The sequence below is a fragment of the Armigeres subalbatus genome, chromosome 1 (assembly GCF_024139115.2).
Source record: "Armigeres subalbatus isolate Guangzhou_Male chromosome 1, GZ_Asu_2, whole genome shotgun sequence".
Classification (NCBI taxonomy): domain Eukaryota; kingdom Metazoa; phylum Arthropoda; class Insecta; order Diptera; family Culicidae; genus Armigeres; species Armigeres subalbatus.
This window is the reverse complement of record NC_085139.1, coordinates 311,860,304-311,883,604: the sequence shown is the minus strand read 5'-3', so window position 1 is coordinate 311,883,604 and position 23,301 is coordinate 311,860,304. Positions and strand designations below refer to the sequence as shown.

The following is a 23,301-nucleotide window of genomic DNA, read 5'->3' as shown; positions in this document are numbered from 1 at the left end:
GTTGGATGCGTTGAAATTTGCGCAATTTGCGATACTATGACGAGCGAAACGTTTCGTATTGATTTTCGCAAACAAGCGACAGATGAGCCAGAAGAACGATAATCCATCTTTGTTATCTTGTCATCTTCGGCCATCATGGCACAGATCTAACTACAATTTTTTTTTCGCTTGAACTCACCAAACATTATTTTTGTACCTTTTCTTTTCTTCCCGCTATATCAAACGCAATCTATAATATTATAGAATATTACTATAAATGTCCAGGGCGGAATGCTTTTTACATTAGGGGCTTCAAGAATCATTCGTGAATCGAATGATTTGCGTAATAGGGCTTGATCAAAACAATTATCATTTGGAAAATCATAGAAGGCCGGGAGACCCATAGTGTTATATACCGATCGACTCAGTTCGACGAAATGGGATGATGTCTGTGTGTGTGCGTGTGTATGTATGTGTATGTGCGCAAAAAAATCCCGTCCATTGTTTCCCTTAACGGATTTGCTTCAACAAGTTACATTCGACGGGGAATCGTGCCCATTGTTTCCTATTGAAAATTGAATGGACCGGACTATGGTATTGGAAGTTCTGGTCTGTAAATTCTAAGCCTCTTGAAAGGGGGCTTTCAAGCCTCTTGAAACTGGGCCTCCGACCCTTTTGAAAAAAAGGCTTCCGAGCCACTTGAAAGCCTTTTGAAAATTGGCTTCTATGCTTCTTGAACGAAATATTCCGAGCCCCTCGATTGGGTTTCCGAGCCACTTGAAAGTGGGCTTTTTAGCCTCTTGAAAAGGGGCTTCCGGGTCTTCCAGCCCCCTGGAAAAGGGGGCTTGTGATTCCTTTTAAAAAAGAGGCATCTGAGCCTCTTGAATGAAGGCTTCCTATCTGTTTTGAAAGGGGGCTTCCGAAAAGAGGCTTCCGAATCACTTCAAAGGGGGCTGACTGAAAAAAGAATCCCGAGCCCCTCGAAAGGAGGTTTCCGAGCCTCTTAAAATGGTGCTTCCGAGCCGCATGAAAGGGGTTTTCGTATCCCTTGAAAAGAGGCATTGAGCATTTTAAGATGACGTTGCTGAGCCTTCTAAAAATAGACTACCAAGCTTCTCTAAGGAAGAATTCCGAGCCCCTCGAAAGGAAGTTTCCGAGCCACTTGAAAGGGGGTTTCCGATTCTCTTAAAAGTGGGCTTCTGAACCTCTTGAACCTCTTCTCAACCTCCTGAAAATGGGTTTCCGACCCTTCTGAAATTAGGCTTCCGAACCACTTGTGGGGGTTGGCTGAAAGAATTTGGAGCCCCTCGAAAGGAGGTTTCCGAGCCTCTTAAAAGGAGGCTTTCAAGCCTCATGAAAGAGGACTTTCGAGCCTTTTGAAATGACGTTGTTGAGCCTTTTAAAAATAGGCTTCCAAGCTTCTCGAAGGTGGAATTCGGACCCCCTTTAAAGGAAGTTTCCGAGCCACTTGAAATAGGACTTCTGAGCCTCTTGAAAGGGGGTTTCCAAGTCTTTTGAAAAGGGGCTTCCAACTCTCTTGAAAAGGGGACTACCGAGTCTCCTGAAGGGGGCTTATGACCCTTTCGAAAAAAAGGCTTTCCGAACCACTTGAAAGGGGGCTAGCTGAAAGAAGAATTCTGAGCCCCAAAAAAGGAGTCTTCAAAGTTTTTTGAAGGTGTCTTGGAAGAGGCTTTTGAACCGCGTACAAGAAGGCTTGTTTTTTGGCCTAACCTCCTTTATCCTAACCTCCAATTTTAATATTTCAATTATTTTGCTTGGAAGGAGGCTTTTGAACCGCGTAGAAGAAGGCTTCCAAGAGTTTTTTTATGCCTTTATGCCTCAAGGCTTCTGAACCTTCAAATTTAATATTTTAGTTTGGAAGTATATTATTAACATATTCCATAATTTTGTTTCGATTAAGTAGATTGCCTTTGAAGATTTTTTAAATCTTTTATCCCACACTGTGTTGGGTGTGGTGGACATGATTCGATATGTTTTGATTTACTTATTGTTATGCATAGTACATAATACAAAGTCTTGGAATATAAATTTATACTATTATTAAAACTTAACCAATAGTTTTTTTTAGAATTGTAATACGTCCGCCATTACGCATTTTTGTCCGAGGTACCCCAAGGGATCAGCGAAGGTACCCCCGCCCCGGGGGTACATGTACCCCAGGTTGAGAACCGCTGATCTACACGATAGTAGATTTAATATCCCCTTTGTAATCACCTCGCTTTTGTCTGCGAACTTGATGTGGAACGATACTCCCCTTAGGAAAGATTCATTAACTTCTTCTTCTTATAGGCATTACATCCCCACACTGCGACAGAGCCGCCTCGAAGCTTAGTGTTCATTAAGCACTTCCACAGTTATTAACTGCGAGGTTTCTAAGCCAGGTTACCATTTTTGCATTCGTATATCATGAGGCTAGCACGATGATACTTTTATGCCCAGGGAAGTCGAGACAATTTCCAATCCGAAAATTGCCTAGACCGGCACCGGGAATCGAACCCAGCCACCCTCAGCATGGTCTTGCTTTGTAGCCGCGCGTCTTACCGCACGACTAAGGAGGGCCCCTGATTCATTAACTACGTAAAGCAAAAATTGGACATTTTCGCTCCACCTTCCGGGACGGAGGTCACACTTTTTGTATGAAATAACTCAAAATTTTGTATAGACCGTCACACTTCGCTCAACCCACCCTCCCCCTATAAGCGTTACGTTTTTTGTGGGCGCTTCCTTAGGTCTTCTTTCACGGTACAGCACTTCTCAGAGTTAGTTTTGTAGTAGTAGTGTCATAGATTTTGCCCACCTTTCATTTCCTCAAATAGTACAAACATATTCAAAACAATTTATTTCTCACCGGAAACCCTCACCGTTGACCTTAAGGTCTGAGGGAAGCTCTCTCGCGGTAGAGCGCTATTTTCGTACTAAAATGTCTATAACTCGGAATTGGAAACGAATTTCGCTTATCCCAGCTGACAATGTGGACACGAGGATACCGAATATATAAATTGAAATCAAATATAGGAACTAGATAAGATAAAAGATAAACAATTGATAATAAATAAAACAAATAAGACAAGAAAGACAAATAAAGCAAATAAGACAAATTCCTACGGAAGTCCCTCCATGAACTCCTCCAGAAGTTACTCTGGAAATTCATCCGGAAGTTCCTCCGGAAATTCCTCCAGGAATTCCTCGGGAGATTCCTTCAGGAATTCCTCCGGAAATTCCTCCGGAGGTTCCTCCAGGAATTCCTCCGGAAGTTCCTCCAGGAATTCCTCCGGAAGTTCCTCCAGGAATTCCTCCGGAAGTTCTTCCAGGAATTCCTCCGGAAGTTCTTCCAGGAATTCCTCCGGAGGTCCCTGCAGGAATTCCTCCGGAAGTTCCTCCAGGAATTCCTCCAGAAGTTCCCCCGGGAATACCTCCGGAAGTTCCCCCGAAAATTTCTCCGGAAATTCCCTCGGGAATTCCTCCGGAAGTTCTCCCGGGAATTCCTCCGGAAGTTCTCCCGGGAATTCCTCCGGAAGTTCTCCCGAGAATTCCTCCGGAAGTTCTCCCGGGAATTCCCCCGGAAGTTCTCCCGGGAATTCCTCCGGAAGTTCTCCCGGGAATTCCTCCGGAAGTTCCCCCGGGAATTCTTCCGGAAGTTCCCCGGGAATTCTTCCGGAGGAATTCCCGGGGGATTTTCCGGAGGAACTTCCGGAGGCATTCCCGGAGGAACTTCCGGAGGCATTCCCGTGGGAACTTCCGGAGGCATTCCGGAAGAATTCCCGGAGGAACTTTCGGAAGAATTCCTGGAGGAACTTACTTTATTTTACTCCTTAGTCTCATCTATCTTATTTGTCTTATTTGTTTAATTTGTCTAATTTGTCTTATTTGTCTTATTTGTCTTATTGGTCTTATTTGTCTTATTTGGCTTATTTGTCTTATTTGTCTTATTTTTCTCATTTGTCTTACTAACACAACCACTGTTATCACCCAAATACTTTTCAAAGCTTGTGTGAAAACCTTGTAAAGAAATCCTCTCACGATATTTTCTAATGGTGTTCTAGAAACGGCTCATGTTTTCATTTTCCAAAACCAGCTGGAGTTTGTTTATTTTGATTTCCTCATTGCGTGATTGGTCGGCGCTGCTGCTGTTCTCTCGCCGAACCACTGCATGAGTGATAAATTTCTTCACCATTGTTGCCAATTCCTTTTGTTCTTCGTTTACGGCAAATTCTCAAGCAATTGTAAACTGCATAATGATGAAATAATTTTGGCGACGCTGCCAGCGTCATTCTGGCGGGCTGAATTGGGCAATATTCTCTCTCAGAGAGTGCTACCACGTGCTTTTTTAACGGAAAACCCTTCCCTCAGACCTTAACGGTGATCGAGGGGTTTCGCAATTTAACTATTAAATTATAAAGGTAATGCAATGTAATAAATTCAAATAAAAACTTAAAATTCAATTTTAATTAAGTCTAAACACACCGCACCTCGTTGAAGATAATGACTTCAACCAATTGCTAATCATGCCTTACCCCTTCGATCCTTGGACCTGGTTTCATTGCATGGTTTGAGTTTATTGACGTCTGTAACTCCTTTCTTCTTTCGTCTCCGATCTTCGCTGGGGCATCTATTGGAAGCAGACATACCGCAGTGATAGCTCTTTTGAACAGTCCTGTTGATGTTCGTACTTGAACTACCCGCACTCGTCCATCGTTCCCTGGGAATATTTCTTCGATTCGCCCTATGTTCAATTGCATAGGGGACAATCTGTCGTCATTCAGCAAAACTAACGGGCCTACGCATATTTCGATTGGCACCGCTGTTTTCCCCATAAGAACGTTGATGTTGTTGGTTGATGTAGTCTCGAATCCACATACGCCAACAAATCTTGAACCGGACGTTTCAATTCCTGGAATCGATTCGAAAGCGATTCATGTCGACATCCGAACAAACTGGTTCTGGTATGGAAAACAAATAACCTGGGGTTAAAGCTGTTAGGTTCTTGGAGTCGTTTGGCATAGGTGTTAGGGATCTCGAATTAAGCAATTCTTCTATTTGCGTAACCACAGTCGACATCTGTTCTACATTCAGAGCCTTCAATTGAACACACAACGAAAATGCTATTTAAACGAATTAACACCCGCTTCTCGTAACCATCAGAAATGAGGTGAACGAGTAGTAATAAAATGAAACGTTATCCCTTGAGTCAGAGAAAAAGAGTACACGTGTCAGTTTTGAATTGCTGTAAGAACGGGGACCTAAGTGCTTTAAGCTCACGATTTGACCCTTCGAACGTTGTAGCGTAATCACAATAAAGATTCCTCAATTTTCCTCGTCTCGAAATAAATCGTTTTAGTGCATTTATACAAGATAATAACGTGAGGTCGTGAACTATTTCAAGGTGTATTGCCTTCGACACCATGTACACAAAACATGCGACATACACTTTTACTGATGGGCCACGACCGACTAGAGCACGCACTGAAAATGGACCACGATAGTCTAGGCCGCAGTTAGAAAATACTCGAGCCGGAGTGATCCTGACCTTACATCGGAAACATGTTAAACATTTGCTTATTATCTTCCTTACAAGCGCACTTCCTCGAGTAAACCAATATCGCTGTCGCATGGTCGCAAGCACTGTCATAGGATTACCATGTATGGTTTGCAAATGGATAGATCGTGCAATTAATCTCGATAATAGGTGGTCGTATGGCAACAATAATGGATATTTAGTGTCGACCGAAGCAGATAATTTTTCTAGTCGACTCTTTACTCGCAGTAAATTACCTTCAAGCAAAATTACATTTAGTCCTTACAACAACAAATTGAAATTAATTTCACTGGAATTGTGATCATCACCTTATATCTTTTGTATAGTTCTGATTTCCGTAGGAAAGGATTCTTATTGTGCCACTGGAATGAATGATTTTTGAGCATCATTGAATTCCATACCGGTCAAATCTCCAGACGATCGATCATTGCTTGTCCGACAATTACGACAAAATCTAAGGCAGCATGCGGCTAACTCTGAAAATTCATCGAAGCTATCGCTGCGTAGCGTAAGACGATATAATATTCCCCGCCTAAGGCAACTCCTTGATAACTTTTTACTTTTCAACGCAATTTATGCAAACTTTGTGTTATTTGGTAGTCCAGGAAGTCGCAAATGCATTGCCCATGAGTTGTCATATAAAAATATTACAGATAACACGAAATAAAGCTTTTTCGAAAAGTCGTGAAAACATGGATTTCAAAAAGTGCCTGGGCAATACACCCCACCTTAACCAAATACGTTTCATAGCCCTTCATTAGCATTTTATCAATCCCATTATAAAAATGTTACAAATCCTTATGTGCTTGACATTGGAAAACCAACAAAGTCCATTTAAGCAGGTTTGAATTACATTTCAATAGTTTCTATATAATTTGGAAGCAACTGCCGCAAGCTCGCCGCGCTTGTGTCCAGTTGGTAAAGACATATCGCCCTGCCCACACTGGGGCGTTTTGTCCAGTAAAACATATTTTTGAAAAACGTTACATTTTTGAAGATGGAAGCAATTTTATATCATATTAACCACTGAGAAAAGTTATTTTGTTGCCCAACTGAGTGTTCCAGTGCAGGTTTTGCGGACAGTATGCTAGCGTCGCTCCATAATGTTGAGCTAACTAACATTGAAAGTTACATCAAAACTGTAACTTTTTGTATTTTGCTTTTTTTTATTATGTAATACAAAAATACTTCCATATTCACATAGTATGATAGTTTTACAAGTATTTATAGGTAAAATGTATTTTTATATTGTAATTTATTAAGCATCCAGGCCCTCCTTAGCCGTGTGGTAAGATGCGCGGCTACAAAGCAAGACCATGCTGAGGATGGCTGGGTTCGATTCCCGGTGCCGGTCTAGGCAATTTTCGGATTCGAAATTGTCTCGACTTCCCTGGGCATAAAAGTATCATCGTGCTAGCCTCATGATATACGAATGCAAAAATGGTAACCTGGCTTAGAAACTTCGCAGTTAATAACTGTGGAAGTGCTTAATGAACATTAAGCTTGCGAGGCGGCTCTGTCCCAGTGTGGAGACGTAATGCCAATAAGAAGAAGAAGGAAGATCCTAAATTCCCTTCCTTTCCTATTGTATGATATTGTATTCCCTAACCTCGGCCACACCGCGAGTCTTCCGGTTCCCCAAAACTAACAGTTAGTGTATATAAATCATGAAATCTCAAAGGTGCAGCCCAATCGGGTTGTACACAAAGGAGACGTTGAACTACGTAGCTGTATGTAATGTACAGGTTTTCGACTTTTGTGTTCGATAAGACCAAAGCAATAGTTTTTTATGCCCAAAGTGAATCTGTTTTCGTTGTTTATCCTGTGCTCTGTGCTTATATAATATATATATCTTCCCTAATAGCCTATTCAGATTACGCCATTAATGACATAATAATTGGCGTTTCAGGGTAAATACGCTTTATGATGTCATTATTTACGTAATATTCCATACATTTTGCGCTGTCAAAAGATACCCTCTAAAAAGAATTTATTACGAACAATTATTACGAGAGAGCTTTCGTTCTAACTGGGATGCAGGGAGAAATTCAACAAAACAAAACTGACAAGCGTCACGCTCTCTTTGCCAGAGAGAAAATTCTCTCTGTTTTCATTTCGTTTCGTAGTTGACAGTCATGCTCTTTCTGTCGCACCAGGGTCGAATGCATGTTAGATGGAAATCTTCTGAGCGCTGAAGAATAACTCGGATTGTGATGGTTTTGTGGAAAGCATTTTATATGATGAAAAATAATGATGATAATTATTTATTCTCCACTTATTCAACATGAATTGTTTAAAAAACAGATGCTCTCTAGAATTAACATGAAGTATTTAACTTAAACCTAGATTTAATAGAACAAATCGAATAAATTTTTAAAGTTCAAGGGCCAATGCGGAAGACAATTTAAAACGTAGGAATGGTTGTAAAACGAATATATTTGATGAATAAACATGATTTCATAAATTGTTTCAATTCTGCTCCTTGAATGGCTTAATATACTTTGGATTTCAACATTTTTCACGTGGGACAACTGTACGATTTGAATGGGTATATACATATTGAAGAGAAACACGTTTTAATAACTTTAACACTGGAGGTTTATTCAATTACGACTAAAAGAATCTAGCCACAGAGGCCGGTTTTATAGTTGCAGTCGTTATATACTAAGTGCATAGCAACCGGTGTTGCTATGGTGACGTTATGTATAAATTCAAATCTTGACTAGATTGCTTCGATTACAAATTCAAATGTTACTGATGGCTTACTACGATTAACAAAAACTAACTGCCACACAGTTTGCTATAGAGCTTGCTGACGTTAATCGTCTTTCTCTTGCACGCGCACGGTGAGGATAGATTTGTTTTCATCGGAAACGCTTCCGAAGCGTTTCCCGATGAAAACAAATCCTATCCATTTTGTGCGCGTACAAGAGAAAGATGATCAAACGTCAGCAAGCTCTATTATTTCAACACATATAATAGTAGAATAACATTAAAAACCCAGATTAATCCACCTAGCGGTGATGGTGCCTTTCTCGACCTTCGTAAAATGTGTGTGCTTGAAAATAGATGAGCTAGTAGCTAGGAGTAAAAAAGACAAATTTCTTTGTCCGTTGCGCACTACTCGCGATGCAGTTGCAACATCCGGAAATGCGAGAAAATGCGATTGTCGCGAAACCTCGGTTCGGTTTTCAGCTTGATCTACAATATGCTAATAAGAATTTCGACATTTTTGTTTCCTTTTCCAATCTTTTGACGTACATACCCCTGTTTTATTTTACCCAGTCATATATTTTAAGGATATCACTTTTGGATGTAAATTGAACTGAAGCTCCGACTACACAAAAAGAAAACGAAAATGTCATTCCCATCAAGCGAGCGGAGGGCAATATTTGTTATGATATAAATCTCATGACCGTCTTTCTACCAAACTCCCGTATGAAGAGGAAGGGAAGTGTATCAGTGTGGAAGCATCCGATAGTTCGTTTTCGGAAAGAAATTATAGCCTTTCGGTACAACTTTGTTGCACAAGAAAGGCAAAAAGTATTTTGGTCATAATTTCAAAGGTAATAGTTCAATCTGGCCAACTTTCTAAATAGAACAGGATTCCGCATCTAATGCAATTTGTCGTGAGTAAATCGGTTGAGGGTAAGTCCATTAAAAGTCAGCTAGACTTTTTTACTCGCTTTTTTATAACACATAGTATATTTTGGCCATAATTTCTGTGCCCATGGTCCAAATTTTCAATAGAAAACAATACGACAGGATTCCGCGTCGAATGAAACTTGTTGGAATTATAGATAGTGGAATATATAGATGAGTGAAGATAAATCCTCTGTCTCCAAACGAACTGTCAAACGTGTCTCCAAACGAGCATGACGTCACGATTTTAATGGAAACGTTAAGGGCTGTGACGTCATATGTGCGTGTGCACGGGCAGAAAAATCGACTCAGCCATGCTTCGCTTAGCCGTGTGGTAAGACGCGCGGCTACAAAGCAAGACCATGCTGAGGGTGGCTGGGTTCGATTCCCGGTGCCGGTCTAGGCAATTTTCGGATTGGAAATTGTCTCGACTTCCCTGGGCATAAAAGTATCATCGTGTTAGCCTCATGATATACGAATGCAAAAATGGTAACCTGGCTTAGAAACCTCGCAGTTAATAACTGTGGAAGTGCTTAATGAACACTAAGCTGCGAGGCGGCTCTGTCCCAGTGTGGGATGTAATGCCAATAAGAAGAAGAAGAAGAAGAAGATGCTTTCGCTCATCTATATATTCTACTATCTATAGTTGGTATTAAATCGGTTGAGGATAAGTTCCAAAAAAGTGAGCTAAACTTTTCGCACTTTTGGTGCGCACACACACACAGAGACATCATCGCAGTTCATCGAGCTTATACGTATATAACACTATGTGTCTCCAGGCCTTCTGTAAAAGTTTGGTTTTGGAGCGAACATACAGCCTTTTCGTAGAAAAAGGCAAAAATGGTGTTTCAGCCATAATTTCCGATCCCATAGTCCGATCTAGCCAATTTTCAATAGAAAACAATGGGACAAGATTCTGCGTCGAATGCAATCTGTTGCGAGCGTCAATAGATGAAATCTAAGTGCTAAAAAAGTGAGCTAGACTTTTTCGAACTCTTTTTCACAATAAATAGTAATTTGACCATAACATCTAAGCCCATAGTCCGATCTGGCCAATTTTCAATAAAAAAGTATGAGACATTCTGCGTCGAATGCAACTTGTTGTGAGCAAATCGGTTAAGGATATGTGCCCGAAAAATGAGTGACATTTTTGACGCGATTTTTTCGTATGAATTTGTATTTTGGCCATAACTTTCGATCCCATAGTCCGATCTGGCCAAATTCAAATAGGAAACAATGGGATAGGATTCTGCGTCGAATGCATCATGTTGCGAGCAAAACGGTTGGGGATAAGTGCCCGAAAAATGAGTGACATTTTTTACGCGATTTTTTCGTATGAATTTGTATTTTGGTCATAACTTTCGATCCCATAGTTCGATCTGGCCAATTTCAAATAGGAAACAATGGGACAGGATTCTGCGTCGAAAGCAACTTGTTGCGAGCAAATCGGTTGAGGGTAAGTGCCCGAAAAATGAGTGACATTTTTTACGCGATTTTTTTCGTATGAATTTGTATTTTGGCCATAACTTCTGATCCCATAGTCCGATCTGGCCAATTTCAAATAGGAAACAATGGGACAGGATTCTGCGTCGAATGCAACTTGTTGCGAGTAAATCGGTTGAGGGTAAGTGCCCGAAAAATGAGTGACATTTTTTACGCGATGATTTCGTATGAATTTGTATTTTGGCCATAACTTCTGATCCCATAGTCCGATCTGGCCAATTTCAAATAGGAAACAATGGGACAGGATTCTGCGTCGAATGCAACTTGTTGCAAGCAAATCGGTTGAGGATAAGTGCCCGAAAAATGAGTGACATTTTTTACGCGATTTTTTCGTATGAATTGGTATTTTGGCCATAACTTTCGATCCCATAGTCCGATCTGGCCAATTTCAAATAGGAAACAATGGGACAGGATTCTGCGTCGAATGCAACTTGTTGCGAGCAAATTGGTTGAGGATAAGTGCCCGAAAAATGAGTGACATTTTTTACGCGATTTTTTCGTATGAATTTGTATTTTGGCCATAACTTTTGATCCCATAGTCCGATCTGGCCAATTTCAAATAGGAAACAATGGGGCAGGATCCTGCGTCGAATGCAACTTGTTGCGAGCAAATCGGTTAAGGGTAAGTGCCCGAAAAATGAGTGACATTTTTTTTAGTAGTTTTGCGCACACACACACACACACATACACACACACATACACACACACACACACACACACACACAGACATCACCTCAATTCGTCGAACTGAGTCGATTGGTATATAACACTATGGGTCTCCGGGCCTTCTATAAAAAGTTTGTTTTTGGAGCGATCATATAGCCTTTACCGTATACTTAGTATACGAGAAAGGCAATAAAACATGGATTGGTAATGCATTAATTCATCCAACATCCAGTTTAAATTATATCACATTCACACGATTCGATTTTGTTAGAAGCTGTATCATTGATTGTCGAGTAGAACGCAATGGTTCAGTTTCCATTTTTGAAAAAAAATTAAATTGCTGAGTTGCCCTTCATACATGGAGATACTGGTGGAAATACATTTTAGTTCGATAATATTTCTTGAAAATTGGTCCAATCGTCCTTTTTTTATTTATTTGTGAGAATTCCCAAAAGTATCTAAATTTTTCTATCAAATCTCCGTTCGATCATAGTACAGAATCAAAATACTTTTTAAACTTAAACATAAATTGAGGAATAGTCTGATTCCCAGAAGAACGGCGCACCCAACTAATGAATGTAGCTTCGCTCATTATCCTTAATGAGAGCTTCAAATATTCTTCGAAAATCCCTTTTAATATTTTTTTTAATATTTTTTTTTTCGTAGAAACTTTGTTCAGAAAAAAATGTTCGATTGTCGCCACACAAATGCTTGATTTCGCAAATAAAATTTTAAAACTCTCCTTGAATTCAACCCTGTATTAGCGTGCAAATGAGGAAACATGGAAACGTCAAGATATATTATCTTGCTGCAGTCTGAACACCTCGTAATAATTGGATACCCTCTCACTTAACAAAGTCATAAATAGCCCAATCTGAATAGGCTATAAAAATGTGATATTATAATCATACCGCCGCGTAGATTGAACTTCGAACTAAGTCCAGATTTACTTTTTTAGTGAGAAGATGGTGAGGTATGTAGTCAATATATGAATTAAATTTATCCGTGCATATTGGGGTGGGTGGGGTTTTGATTGTTTGACTGTGTTGATAAGCCGCAAGGCAGCCATTCTGACTGATATGTCAAGAAGCCTTAATGAGGTTTTGGCAATACGGATGCAACCTTTCCAGAATGGAGAACTTGTTAGGGAATGCATATCGATTTTTGGCGATATCGTGTGCTCTAAAGCACGGTGAAGAGTTAAAGTTCTCACAGTAGATTTGAAACTTACGTTACGTTCTACCTGCTCACAATCGATGAAAACACTTAATGTAAAAACAAGACGCATGTAATCTTCATAAAAAGCATTCATGATTGTATCGGGAGGCGTTACGACCGTTCAACAGAAATGCACCACAGGTGCAGATCTGACGGATCACTTGTCTACGAACAGCACCGTTGGTGTGCATGGGGATGACAACGAAAGGTCAACAAAAGGAAAAAAAACCCAGATTAATCCACCTAGCGGTGATGGTGCCTTTCTCGTTCGTTCAAAAGGTTTGAAAAAATCTCAAATAACACCAACATGTGGATTGGTCTTATTTTTCATATTTGTTTATATGCATAAATTCTTCTTCTTCTCGCCAAACGTAATTTGTTGCAAACAAATCGGATGAGCATAAGAACAAAAAATGGCATTTAATTTTGTAGTTTTAAAATTAGTATTTTCGCCATAACTTTTGACCCAATTGTACGATCCGGCCAAGTTTCTATAGGAAACAATGGGACAAGATTCTGCGTCGAATGCAATCTAATGCGAGCGACCTGAGAAGCACACATATTGCACATCAATCACAGTAACTTATATATGACCGTATTCAGTCACAATGTGGTTGCTGCAACCAGATTTGTTGAACTTGTGTTGCTTGGGGAATATATGAAGTCTAAGTGCTAAAAAAGTGAGCTAGACTTTTTTGAACTTTTTTTCACAATAAATAGAAATTTGACCATAACATCTAAGCCCATAGTCCGATCTGGCTAATTTTCAATAAGAAAATATGAGACATTCTGCGTCGAATGCAATTGAATGCGAGCAAATCGGTTGAGGAAAAGTGCCTGAAAAATGAGTGAGTTTTTTTAGCGATTTTTCCATAAAAAATGGTATAATTTTTGATCCCATAGTCCGATATGGCCAATTTTCAATAGGAACGGGACAGGATTCTACGTCGAATGCAACTTGTTGTGAGCAAATCGGTTAAGGTCACTCCTGACGGAATCCAAGTTTCAAAGTGCTCGCGTTTTCGGGGGCACACCACTCGATACGGAAACGGTGCACAACTGTCATTTTTGTTGATTTAGCTTTGCTGCGTCGCAGCATGCGTGAAAAAATAAAAATGACAGTTGTGCGTTGCTTCCGTATCGAGTGGTGTGCCCCCGAAAACACGAGTACTTTGAAACTCGGATTCCGTCAGGAGTGATCTTAAAGATGTGTGCCCGAAAAATGAGTGACATTTTTTACGCAATTTTTTTTGTATGAATTTGTATTATGATCATAACTTTTGATCCCATAGTCCGATGTGGCCAATTTCAAATAGGAAACAATGGGACAGGATTCTGCGTCGAATGCAACTTGTTGCGAGCAAATCGGTTGAGGATAAGTGCCCGAAAAATGAGTGACATTTTTTACGCGGGTTTTTCGTATGAATTTGTATTTTGGCCATAACTTCTGATCCCATAGTCCGATCTGGCCAATTTCAGATAGGGAACAATGGGACAAGATTCTGCGTCGAATGCAACTTGTTGCGAGCAAATCGGTTGAGGATAAGTGCCCGAAAAATGAGTGACATTTTTTACGCGATTTTTTTGTATGAATTTGTATTTTGGCCATAACTTCTGATCCCATAGTCCGATCTTACCAATTTCAAATAGGGATCAATGGGACAGGATTCTGCGTCGAATGCAACTTGTTGTGAGCAAATCGGTTGAGGATAAGTGCCCGAAAAATGAGTGACATTTTTTACGCGATTTTTTTGTATGAATTTGTATTTTGACCATAACTTCTGATCCCATAGTCCGATCTGGCCAATTTCAAATAGGAAACAATGGGACAAGATTCTGCGTCGAACTTGTTGCGAGCAAATCGGTTGAGGATAAGTGCCCGAAAAATGAGTGACATTTTTTACGCGGTTTTTTCGTATGAATTTGTATTTTGGCCATAACTTCTGATCCCATAGTCCGATCTGGCCAATTTCAAATAGGAAACAATGGGACAGGATTCTGCGTCGAATGCAACTTGTTGCGAGCAAATCGGTTGAGGATAAGTGCCAGAAAAATGAGTGACATTTTTTTAGTAGTTTTGCGCACACACACACATACACACACACACACAGACAGACATCACCTCAATTCGTCGAACTGAGTCGATTGGTATATAACACTATGGGTCTCCGGGCCTTCTATAAAAAGTTTGTTTTTGGAGCGATCATATAGCCTTTACCGTATACTTAGTATACGAGAAAGGCAAAAATATTATTAGTGCAGTCCAATGAGAGCTTGAAGTAACTCGAAGTTTCTCCCTGTCCTGCTCATGCCCATTTGTTAACAAAAAAGAACGAGTGGGACGGGAACAACTTCGAGCTACTTCGAGCTGCTTATTGGACAGCATTATTGAGAAGAACAGAACAAAAATATTGATTACTTGTAAGACCGTGACTGGTTATTTCTACGTCACAATCCGTGCCAACAATGATCATCTGAAGACTGGTATAGACCTGAGAAAAGCTGTTTAGCTCTGTATGAAGGAGATGGAACACTTCTTTGAAAGCTTAAAGCCTGAAAACTGATGGAGCTCCGACAATGACGATAAAGAACACGGGCGTTGTGACACTTGAAAATTAAAGCAATTTGTTAATTGTTAATCAGCCACAAGAGTTGATTTGTGATATTTCTCTGTACATTGATTGTTTCACCAAAACAGATCTATCTGCAAAAACAAAAGATATTTTAGTTACTAGATAAAGATTGTCGCTGTCGTCGCTGTCCGGAACATCTTTTGCTGGGGAAAATATGGGGGATCTAAATGACAATGAAGGAAAAATACATACGATTTGACACTTAGATACCACACATGTTTCGGAAAGCAGAACAAAGGGAACCGAAGCGACAATCTTTATCTGGTAACTAAAATATCTTTTGCAAAAACGATCAATATTCGTGATGTAGCGACGCTCGCTATTAAGAAAATCAACTTTACCTAAGCGAGGAAACTCAACCACCACTAATTCCAAATTATGTTGACGGGAATGGAAGCAAAATACGGAGATTTGTTATGTTAGTTCGTTGGCCGTTGGCCGTAACCTATGGTACACTATTTTTACAAGATAAAGCAAAACCAATGTCCAAGCTGCATGGTCCTGAATGGGTGAGTGGCTTGACCTTTATAGTACATGTTACCAAACATTTCAATGACTTGAACATAGAGCTGCAAGTCAGGGATCAACACGTCGAACTTTTATTATTCAACATACAAACTATCGAAACAAAATTGAAACAATTTGACACAATTGATTTTCGAAAACAGATACATTTCTCTAATCCTGTAGAAAGCAGTTCATGCAAGTCTGTTAAATATGCTGTTAAACTCGAATCCTTTTGACAGAAATTTTCAGACCTATTTTCTAATTTTTGAGGACACAGTTCCTCAACACCGTTTACTGATGTGAATAATGTACCTGAAATGTTTTAAATGGAGATAATTGACCTCCAATGCAACAACGAGCTCAAATCTAAATTTCAGAAAGACACATCTCTTGTAAGATATTTTCTCTCTTCAGAAGTACATATCTGTATGAACAACTCTTATCAAGAATGAAAGCAGTAAAAAGTAATTGTAAATCATCATTATCTGCTTGCAAAATTTGATCACCGATTGTGGAATCAATATGCGTCCAGTATTGGAAAATATACAACAATTCCATGTCCTGTTACGTAAAAACAAAAAGAAAATAAGCACACAAAAAAGATTTTTATTATCGTCTTTATTAAAGAGGTTTTCAGCCCTTGGCTGGCTCACCTCTTACAAAAAAGATTGTTCAAGCGCTATAATGTCGTGCTTAGTTTTTTTTTATTTAGTTCTTCTTGGCGAATTGAAGTGATGTTTTTTTTTCTTCTTTACTAAAGAGGCTTTCAGCTCTTGGCTGGTTCACCTCTGAAAAATTGAAGTGATGTGTGTGTTTGCGCGCAAAAAATGTCACTCATTTATCAAGCATTTGTCATCTACCGAAATGCTCGCAACAGGTCGCATTCGACGCAGAATGCTGTTCTATTATTCCCTATTGCAAATAAGCCGGATCGACCTATGTGATCCGATGTTCTGGCCAAAATACAAATCTCTTGACAAATTATTGATTTTATTAGAAATTCTTATGAAAAACGATAGACTGCGGCGGGCTGAACACCTATTTCATTTGTATACCAGAAGAGCATCAAGTGAAGATAAAAATAGAGAGAATAGAGAACCCGAAAGACACGTTAGGCTTCGTAGTAGTACGTGTACAGGATGGTTTCTGCAGCTGGCGAATGGTACTCCATTAGGCGTAGGCGCACCAAGAAGAGGCAGCCCATTATGTATCAAGTATTATGTGATAAAATGTAAAAAAGCTCTCATAGGTGTGAGGATGAGATTTAATAGAAATTGGGCAATCCACTCTGAGCGTACATTGATGACAAACATGTAAATATCATCCGTATAACGGTTCGGTTGCCAACATTGACTAGTGAATAACAGGCCAAGACTTTGCCTCTTTCCTCGTCGGGCACGCCCGGAGTTGCACGCTCGAGAAGACAGCACACAAGCGATCAAATCAACGGATAGCTCGTTCGGCGGAATCGGGCCACACTTTTGGCGATCCTGCCAGGTTGTTGCTGGTTGGGAATTATTGTTCTGTATCCTGTGGGCTGTGTGTGTGATTGGGACATTTTTTTCTTCGGTTTCGACTTGTGATCGCCGGAATAAATTATTTGTTTTCTCATCGGTTTCGACTTGTAATGTCGAAGACGCTCTGGAAGAGCGTCGGATTGAATGATTTGCTCATCGGTTCCGACTTATAGTGTCGAAGGCGTTCTGGAAGAGCGTCGGATTGAATGATTTGTTAATCGGTTTAGACTTGTGATATCGAAGAAGCTCTGGAAGAACGTCGAATTGAAAGATTTGCTCATCGGTTTCGACTTGTAGTGTCGAAGGGACTCTTGATTGAAAAATGTGTTGTTTCTCAACAGTTTCGACTTAAAAAGTCGAAGGTGCTCTGCAAGAGCGCCAGCATAAATGATTTATTTTCTTATCGGTTTGTATATGTGATGCACCGGATTGAATGATTTGCGGATTTGCCCATCAGTTTTGGCTTGTGACGTCGAATACCCTCTGGAAGAGCGCTGAAATAATTTATATGTTTTCTTATCGGTTTGACTTAAACGAGTTTAAATATCGAAAGAACTCTGAAGTAGCGTTGAAGCAAGTGATTCGTTTTCTCATCGGTTTCCACTTGTAATGTCGAAGGTACCAGATTGAATGATTTGTTGTTCTTATCGGTTTTGATTAAACATGATTTGTTTTCGGAATAAATGATTTGTTTTCTCATGGGATTTTTTGCTTGTGTTGTCGAAAGTGCTCTGGAAGATTATCGCATTGTTGCAGCTTTTGATGGTTGTGTAAAAGAGGGGCGGATTGTTCGCGTCAAAGAAACGGTAATGCGGTGGACCAGCAGAACGCAACGTTTCAAATTTGAATTTCAAAGGTGTTGTGTGAGGGTGCCGGACTGATTGGCTTGAAAGACCAATACAGAGTATGCTTGGAGAGCCACCGATATTGTCTTGAATTTTCCTGTTGGAAGGCCATCAAAATTGTATTGGATATGGTCTGCCGGCTCGAATTCTATTTGGTTTTGGATTGCAATACTGGATAAGAAGGAATACAGATGGAAGATCATAAACATAAAAAAAAGTTGACAGTTCAGAAGGCTCAGAAAAATGCTGGATTAATTTGTTTAGTAAATATGCACTTGCATATGGATTGGAGGATTAAACTATTTGAATAAGGATGATTTTGAATATGGGAATTGGAGACTGAATTGTAAAATTAAATTTGGCTGTAATGTAAAAAAAAATGCGTGAAAAAAATGATGTAAATAGTTGTTTTGTGAAAATCGCAAGTCAATGTTTTTTTTCTCTTTTTTGATGAAAGAAGAAGGGGAATGTGAGGGTGAGATTTAATAGAAATTGTGCAATTCACTCTGAGCGTGCATTGATGACAAACATGTAAATATCATCCGTATAACGGTTCGGTTGCCAACATTGACTAGTGAATAGAAGGCCATGACTTTGCCTCTTTCCTCATCGGGCACGCCCGGAGTTGCACGCTCGAGAAGACAGCACACAAGCGATCAAATCAACGGATAGCTCGTTCGGCGGAATCAGGCCACACATTAGGGTAACGAAAAGTTACCGGGCTATATATTTGAGTTTATTTCTCAAAATGTAGAATTTTTGCCTAAGCCTTTAACAGACCTTTAGAGGCTTTTCGAAGCTATCTTTACAGACTCTTAAAGACCTTCACAGTCTTCTTTGTTCTCGATGGATCTTCATGAAACTTCAGAGACCTTCGCAAAACTTTGTAAACCTTCAAAGACCTTCCAGACCCCTCGCGAGCGTTCTCAAAGGAATGCCTTAGTAGACCTTTACAAATCTATGCGGATCTTTTTCTTCGTTAACCTCCACAGACTTTTAATAAACTTCGCAGGCTTTTTCGGATCTTTGTAAAACGTATTCCATGGAATCCTTAAGCGACCTAGAACATATGTACACCTCAAATCAATAAACGATTTCCTAGAATGAATTCTACAGATCTATGCTATTGAGAAACACATCCATACACACTCAGTTCAGCGCGACTTTTTTTTGATTTCTTTGTCAAGATCCGTACAGCCGCGGCACTCAAAGGAGCCGTCGTAATCAATCGTCCATTCTTGCTGATATTTCAACAAACGAACTTAAACCGAGATTTGAAAAGCCGAGATCGACGGAAAGATTTGATTGTGTAGGCCACTGCAGGGCACATATTACGCGCCTAGATCGAAGGGCTACATCCTATGGAGATTAAAGGGGTATATTCCTTGGGTTATGGAAACCTTGGAAGTATAAGTGATCTGTAAAACAGTTATTTCACAAATTTTAGACATTAATCTTTGAAATAAGTGTGAAATCTCGGGTACTTATTCAAAAGGACGTATGTGATTTTGTAAACAAAGATTCAAACGTCGATTTGTCCAATCTGATAGCATTCCCACGCAAACTATCACCACAGACAGATAGGGGAAACCTTTGGCTACCTGTTGGTGGTGTTGGTTTGCGTGGGAGTTCCGTCAGATTGAACAAATCGACATTTGAATCTTTGTTTACAGAATCACATACGTCCTTTTGAATAAGTACCCGAGAAATATTGCAGAATTGACGTGATAATATTGTTTGCCACTTATTCGTATAGAGCTTCAAGTGACCACTAATCACGCATGTTAGCAAAAATAGTCGACAAACAAATAACGACTTTGTACGACAAAACGTTTTCGCGACACTAAGCTACAATGAACCACGCGCCTCCGCTCTAGAAGAGGAAAAGCAGACGTCTTTGTGTTGTTTTGTAAGGAATTCCATTTAAATAGGCGTTTTGCATCATGAGATTCTCGTCAACAAAACATATCATTTTTTTAATGCAATTTTATGGCATCTATTTAGCTACGCTCATTAACTGTCGTAACAAATGAAGCATCATAATCATATTTTGCTTAGCCATGACATACCGATTTTCTCTTCCAGCATGATAACGCTCGCTAAGAAACATGCATTGAGTAATCCGTTCAGAAACGATGATGTGGCTAATGCTGAAGGTTTAAGGCTCGACACAATTATGCCCCGAGTTAATGCTTGCATGATACGATTGCTACTTCGATACTATCACGACAATATCGCTACCCTACAATATGAGATACCGCTCATGATTATAAAAAGATGGTCACGACCTTCACTGAAAGCTAAATGTTGCTATCAATACAAAAAATAAGTCTCTTCAAAACGATCACTACACTTCTGGATAATATAGTGAAGGGTAAGTCTACCTATTTGTAATGTTTCACAAAACGTGCGTGCAGAATGAACGAATGCAACTCAATATCAATGATAATAAGATTCCAATAATGATCTCCGCCATATCATTATCATTAATTACGCAGCTACCATCACGCCATTTCCATACAATTGCTTTCAACATTTCAATTAACTTACTGCTAACACCTATTACAATGTCGTTCGTCATACGAAACATTTTCCCAATTTGAAGGCTGCAAATTTAAACGCCATAACCGAGCTCAATCCGATAGCGCAACAATTAGCGTTGAAAATTATAGCAGAATTAATTCAGTCACCATTATCCGCATAGGCTCATCCGAACCATCTGACGTGAAAGCGTTTCAATTAAACCTGACAACCGCAGTCAATAAAGTTTAAAGTTATTAGGTCGAACCTGGCTCCGACTTAAATGTATGGGTTTACCTACTTTAAGCTTCCACTGCGAGCCGCTGCCTCCGTCACTCTCCGTTTCCTCCTTTGCAGCACCGCTTTTCTTCACAAAATCTCCTTCAGAGCTGTTCGTTGTGGTTCACGCACCAAAGGAACATCCCAACAACAATAACCAAAGCATCACCAAATAACATCAACAATAACATCTGTTAGCTTTTCTTTATGTCGTGCGTGCATTCACGGTTTCCACTTGCCGCAAACAGCTGCTGACGGCATTTATTTATAATCGTATTATTTTCCTATTTCCTGCTCTACTTTGCTATGCGCGTCCGTTCCCCTTCCAGCAGTATTCCTGACTCCACGCGTAATCTACGGCCACTAGCAAACAACTCCAGCAACCGACATCATCATTATTACCGTGAACTCTTGCCACTACACAGATTTTTCCTCTCGAGCACGAATTCCTTCGTCGCACGTCTTCACGCACTTCCTATAGAGTAGCACCGCGCGATGACAACAACGGAGATCAAAATCATTAATCTTCCCTCAGCTGCAGCACTCTCCTTGCACCACGCCGCCGTCGTCAACGGCGTCTATTCCGGCCTAGACGACAACAACAACACGTGCTGCGCTTTAATTTTCCGCCTCCCGAACCGCCAATTCACTTTGGCGCTCTCGATTAACTAACCATCAACCAGCCAATGATCGGGCACTACTGGCGTCCGCACCGGAATCGAAGGCGGAGGGTCATCGATCCATCAATCACTCTCACTCCCGCGGTGAGACTCGCGACACACAGGAACCTTGAATCGAACCATTGGCCGATGTTATTTGGTTTTCACGCTTGTCTTAAGTGGATCACTAATGGAATTTTTCCGGTGACAGTCAAGGAGCTCCCCGTCCCTTGTCAACGCATATCTCCTCAATTGAGACGACTTTCTGGAACGCTTTTGTTCAATTTACAACTCACTTAGAAGCAATTATCTTCCACTTGCGCGAGCACTCAGCAAAACGCGAGAAATGCACGCTCCCTGAACGAACGCAGCTGGCTGTGATGTGAATTTCTTTCACCAAGCGTTCACATTCAGAATAGCAATCCCAGTAATCCATGACACCACCACGCTTTCCAAAATGCCGTTTCGCCGGTTTTTCACCAAAAAGTTATATAATTTATGCAACTCTTCTCGCTCCCTTCGTCTTGAGCGGAACTCTGAACAACGTAGGGAGGTTCGCGTTCATTTAGCACGAGAACGACCCGAATCGCACGAATGACACCATTACGAATCGATATTTTCGCATTATCATCTCACACTCGCTGCAGCAGCAAACTAGCATCCGAGGAAAAATCGAACGTCAAACATTGGTATAGATACCGGGGAGTGATAATCCGTACCCCCGAGCCACGGACGATGATGACGCTGCAGAACCGAATCCTGGGGGGTGGTTATAATCCTTTGCCTATATTCAGGTTGAGTGTGTGCTTTGCCAGACCCGTTCTAGATAATGATATTTTAAGACAACACCTTTCCAAGTGTCTCTGTTGCTCCCAGCACCTGTAATTCTGTAGCACTGGAGCAAGTCACTGGCTACAAGAACTTTGGCAGTTTTCCGACCGAACCGGACGAGAGTAAATGAATAACTGACTCCGCAGTCGAAGAACGACCGTCAGATGCTGTTTCCACCCAGCCAGCATCGCTCTGTCCTCGCTGGCGCTTCGGTAGGCTCGACCCGAAGAAAAACGAGAAAACCCGCACGCAATTTGAGATTCCTATCCCCCGCGAGCATCGAGTCACACGTGCGAGCAGAATTCGCGAGAGACGCATCACTGTTTATCAATTTTCTGCCGGAATGGTACTATGCTATCGAAAACAAATGTCCAATTCGTATGTCTACTTCTGAAATTAGCCATTCTAAACATCAAATGAGTAAATATTCAGCGCTCAATGCGCGTCAATTTTCTTTTATACTTGTTGCAGCACTGCCACTCCTCTTACGCCACCCCCGCTCATCATCGGGTTTTACTACACCAACGCACGTTACTTCTATGCTATTGTATCAAAATAAACGGACACCGAGAAAATAAACATGCAGCATTACAAATTGATGCTCCTCGGATGAAACCAATCCATGCTCTCGGGTCACCCGCCCGATCACCCACTGACTGTAGGATCACCACCCATCATACTACCGTGCGCCCGCTTCTTTGGTCAATGCACAGCTGTTCGCCGCTCTCTCCATTCCATTTTCTCAATTCTCATTCGCGAGAAAGGAAAACATGCATCCCGCATGAGCTGCTCTCCAGCTTTTTTACACTGTTAAATCGAACCAATCGAAAGTTCCCGAGCTTGCGCACTTGCACCTACCAACGCGCGACAAATCGCCTACTGCTAGACAACAACAATAACATCGAAGTTTACTCCACGCACAGCGAGCGCGTGGGTGCTTCCAAG

General features: G+C 40.6%; 1 protein-coding gene across 1 annotated transcript in view; it reads right to left on the bottom strand.

The window, feature by feature from the left end:
* LOC134207928 (protein artichoke) overlaps nt 1-22,455 on the bottom strand; it is a 203,634-nt gene extending 181,179 nt beyond the window's left edge. The window contains exon 1 of the mRNA XM_062684005.1: nt 20,889-22,455. The gene's annotated coding sequence lies outside the window, so the exon portion shown is untranslated. The remainder of the gene's footprint in view (nt 1-20,888) is intronic.
* Between the last annotated feature and the right edge of the window lie 846 nt (nt 22,456-23,301).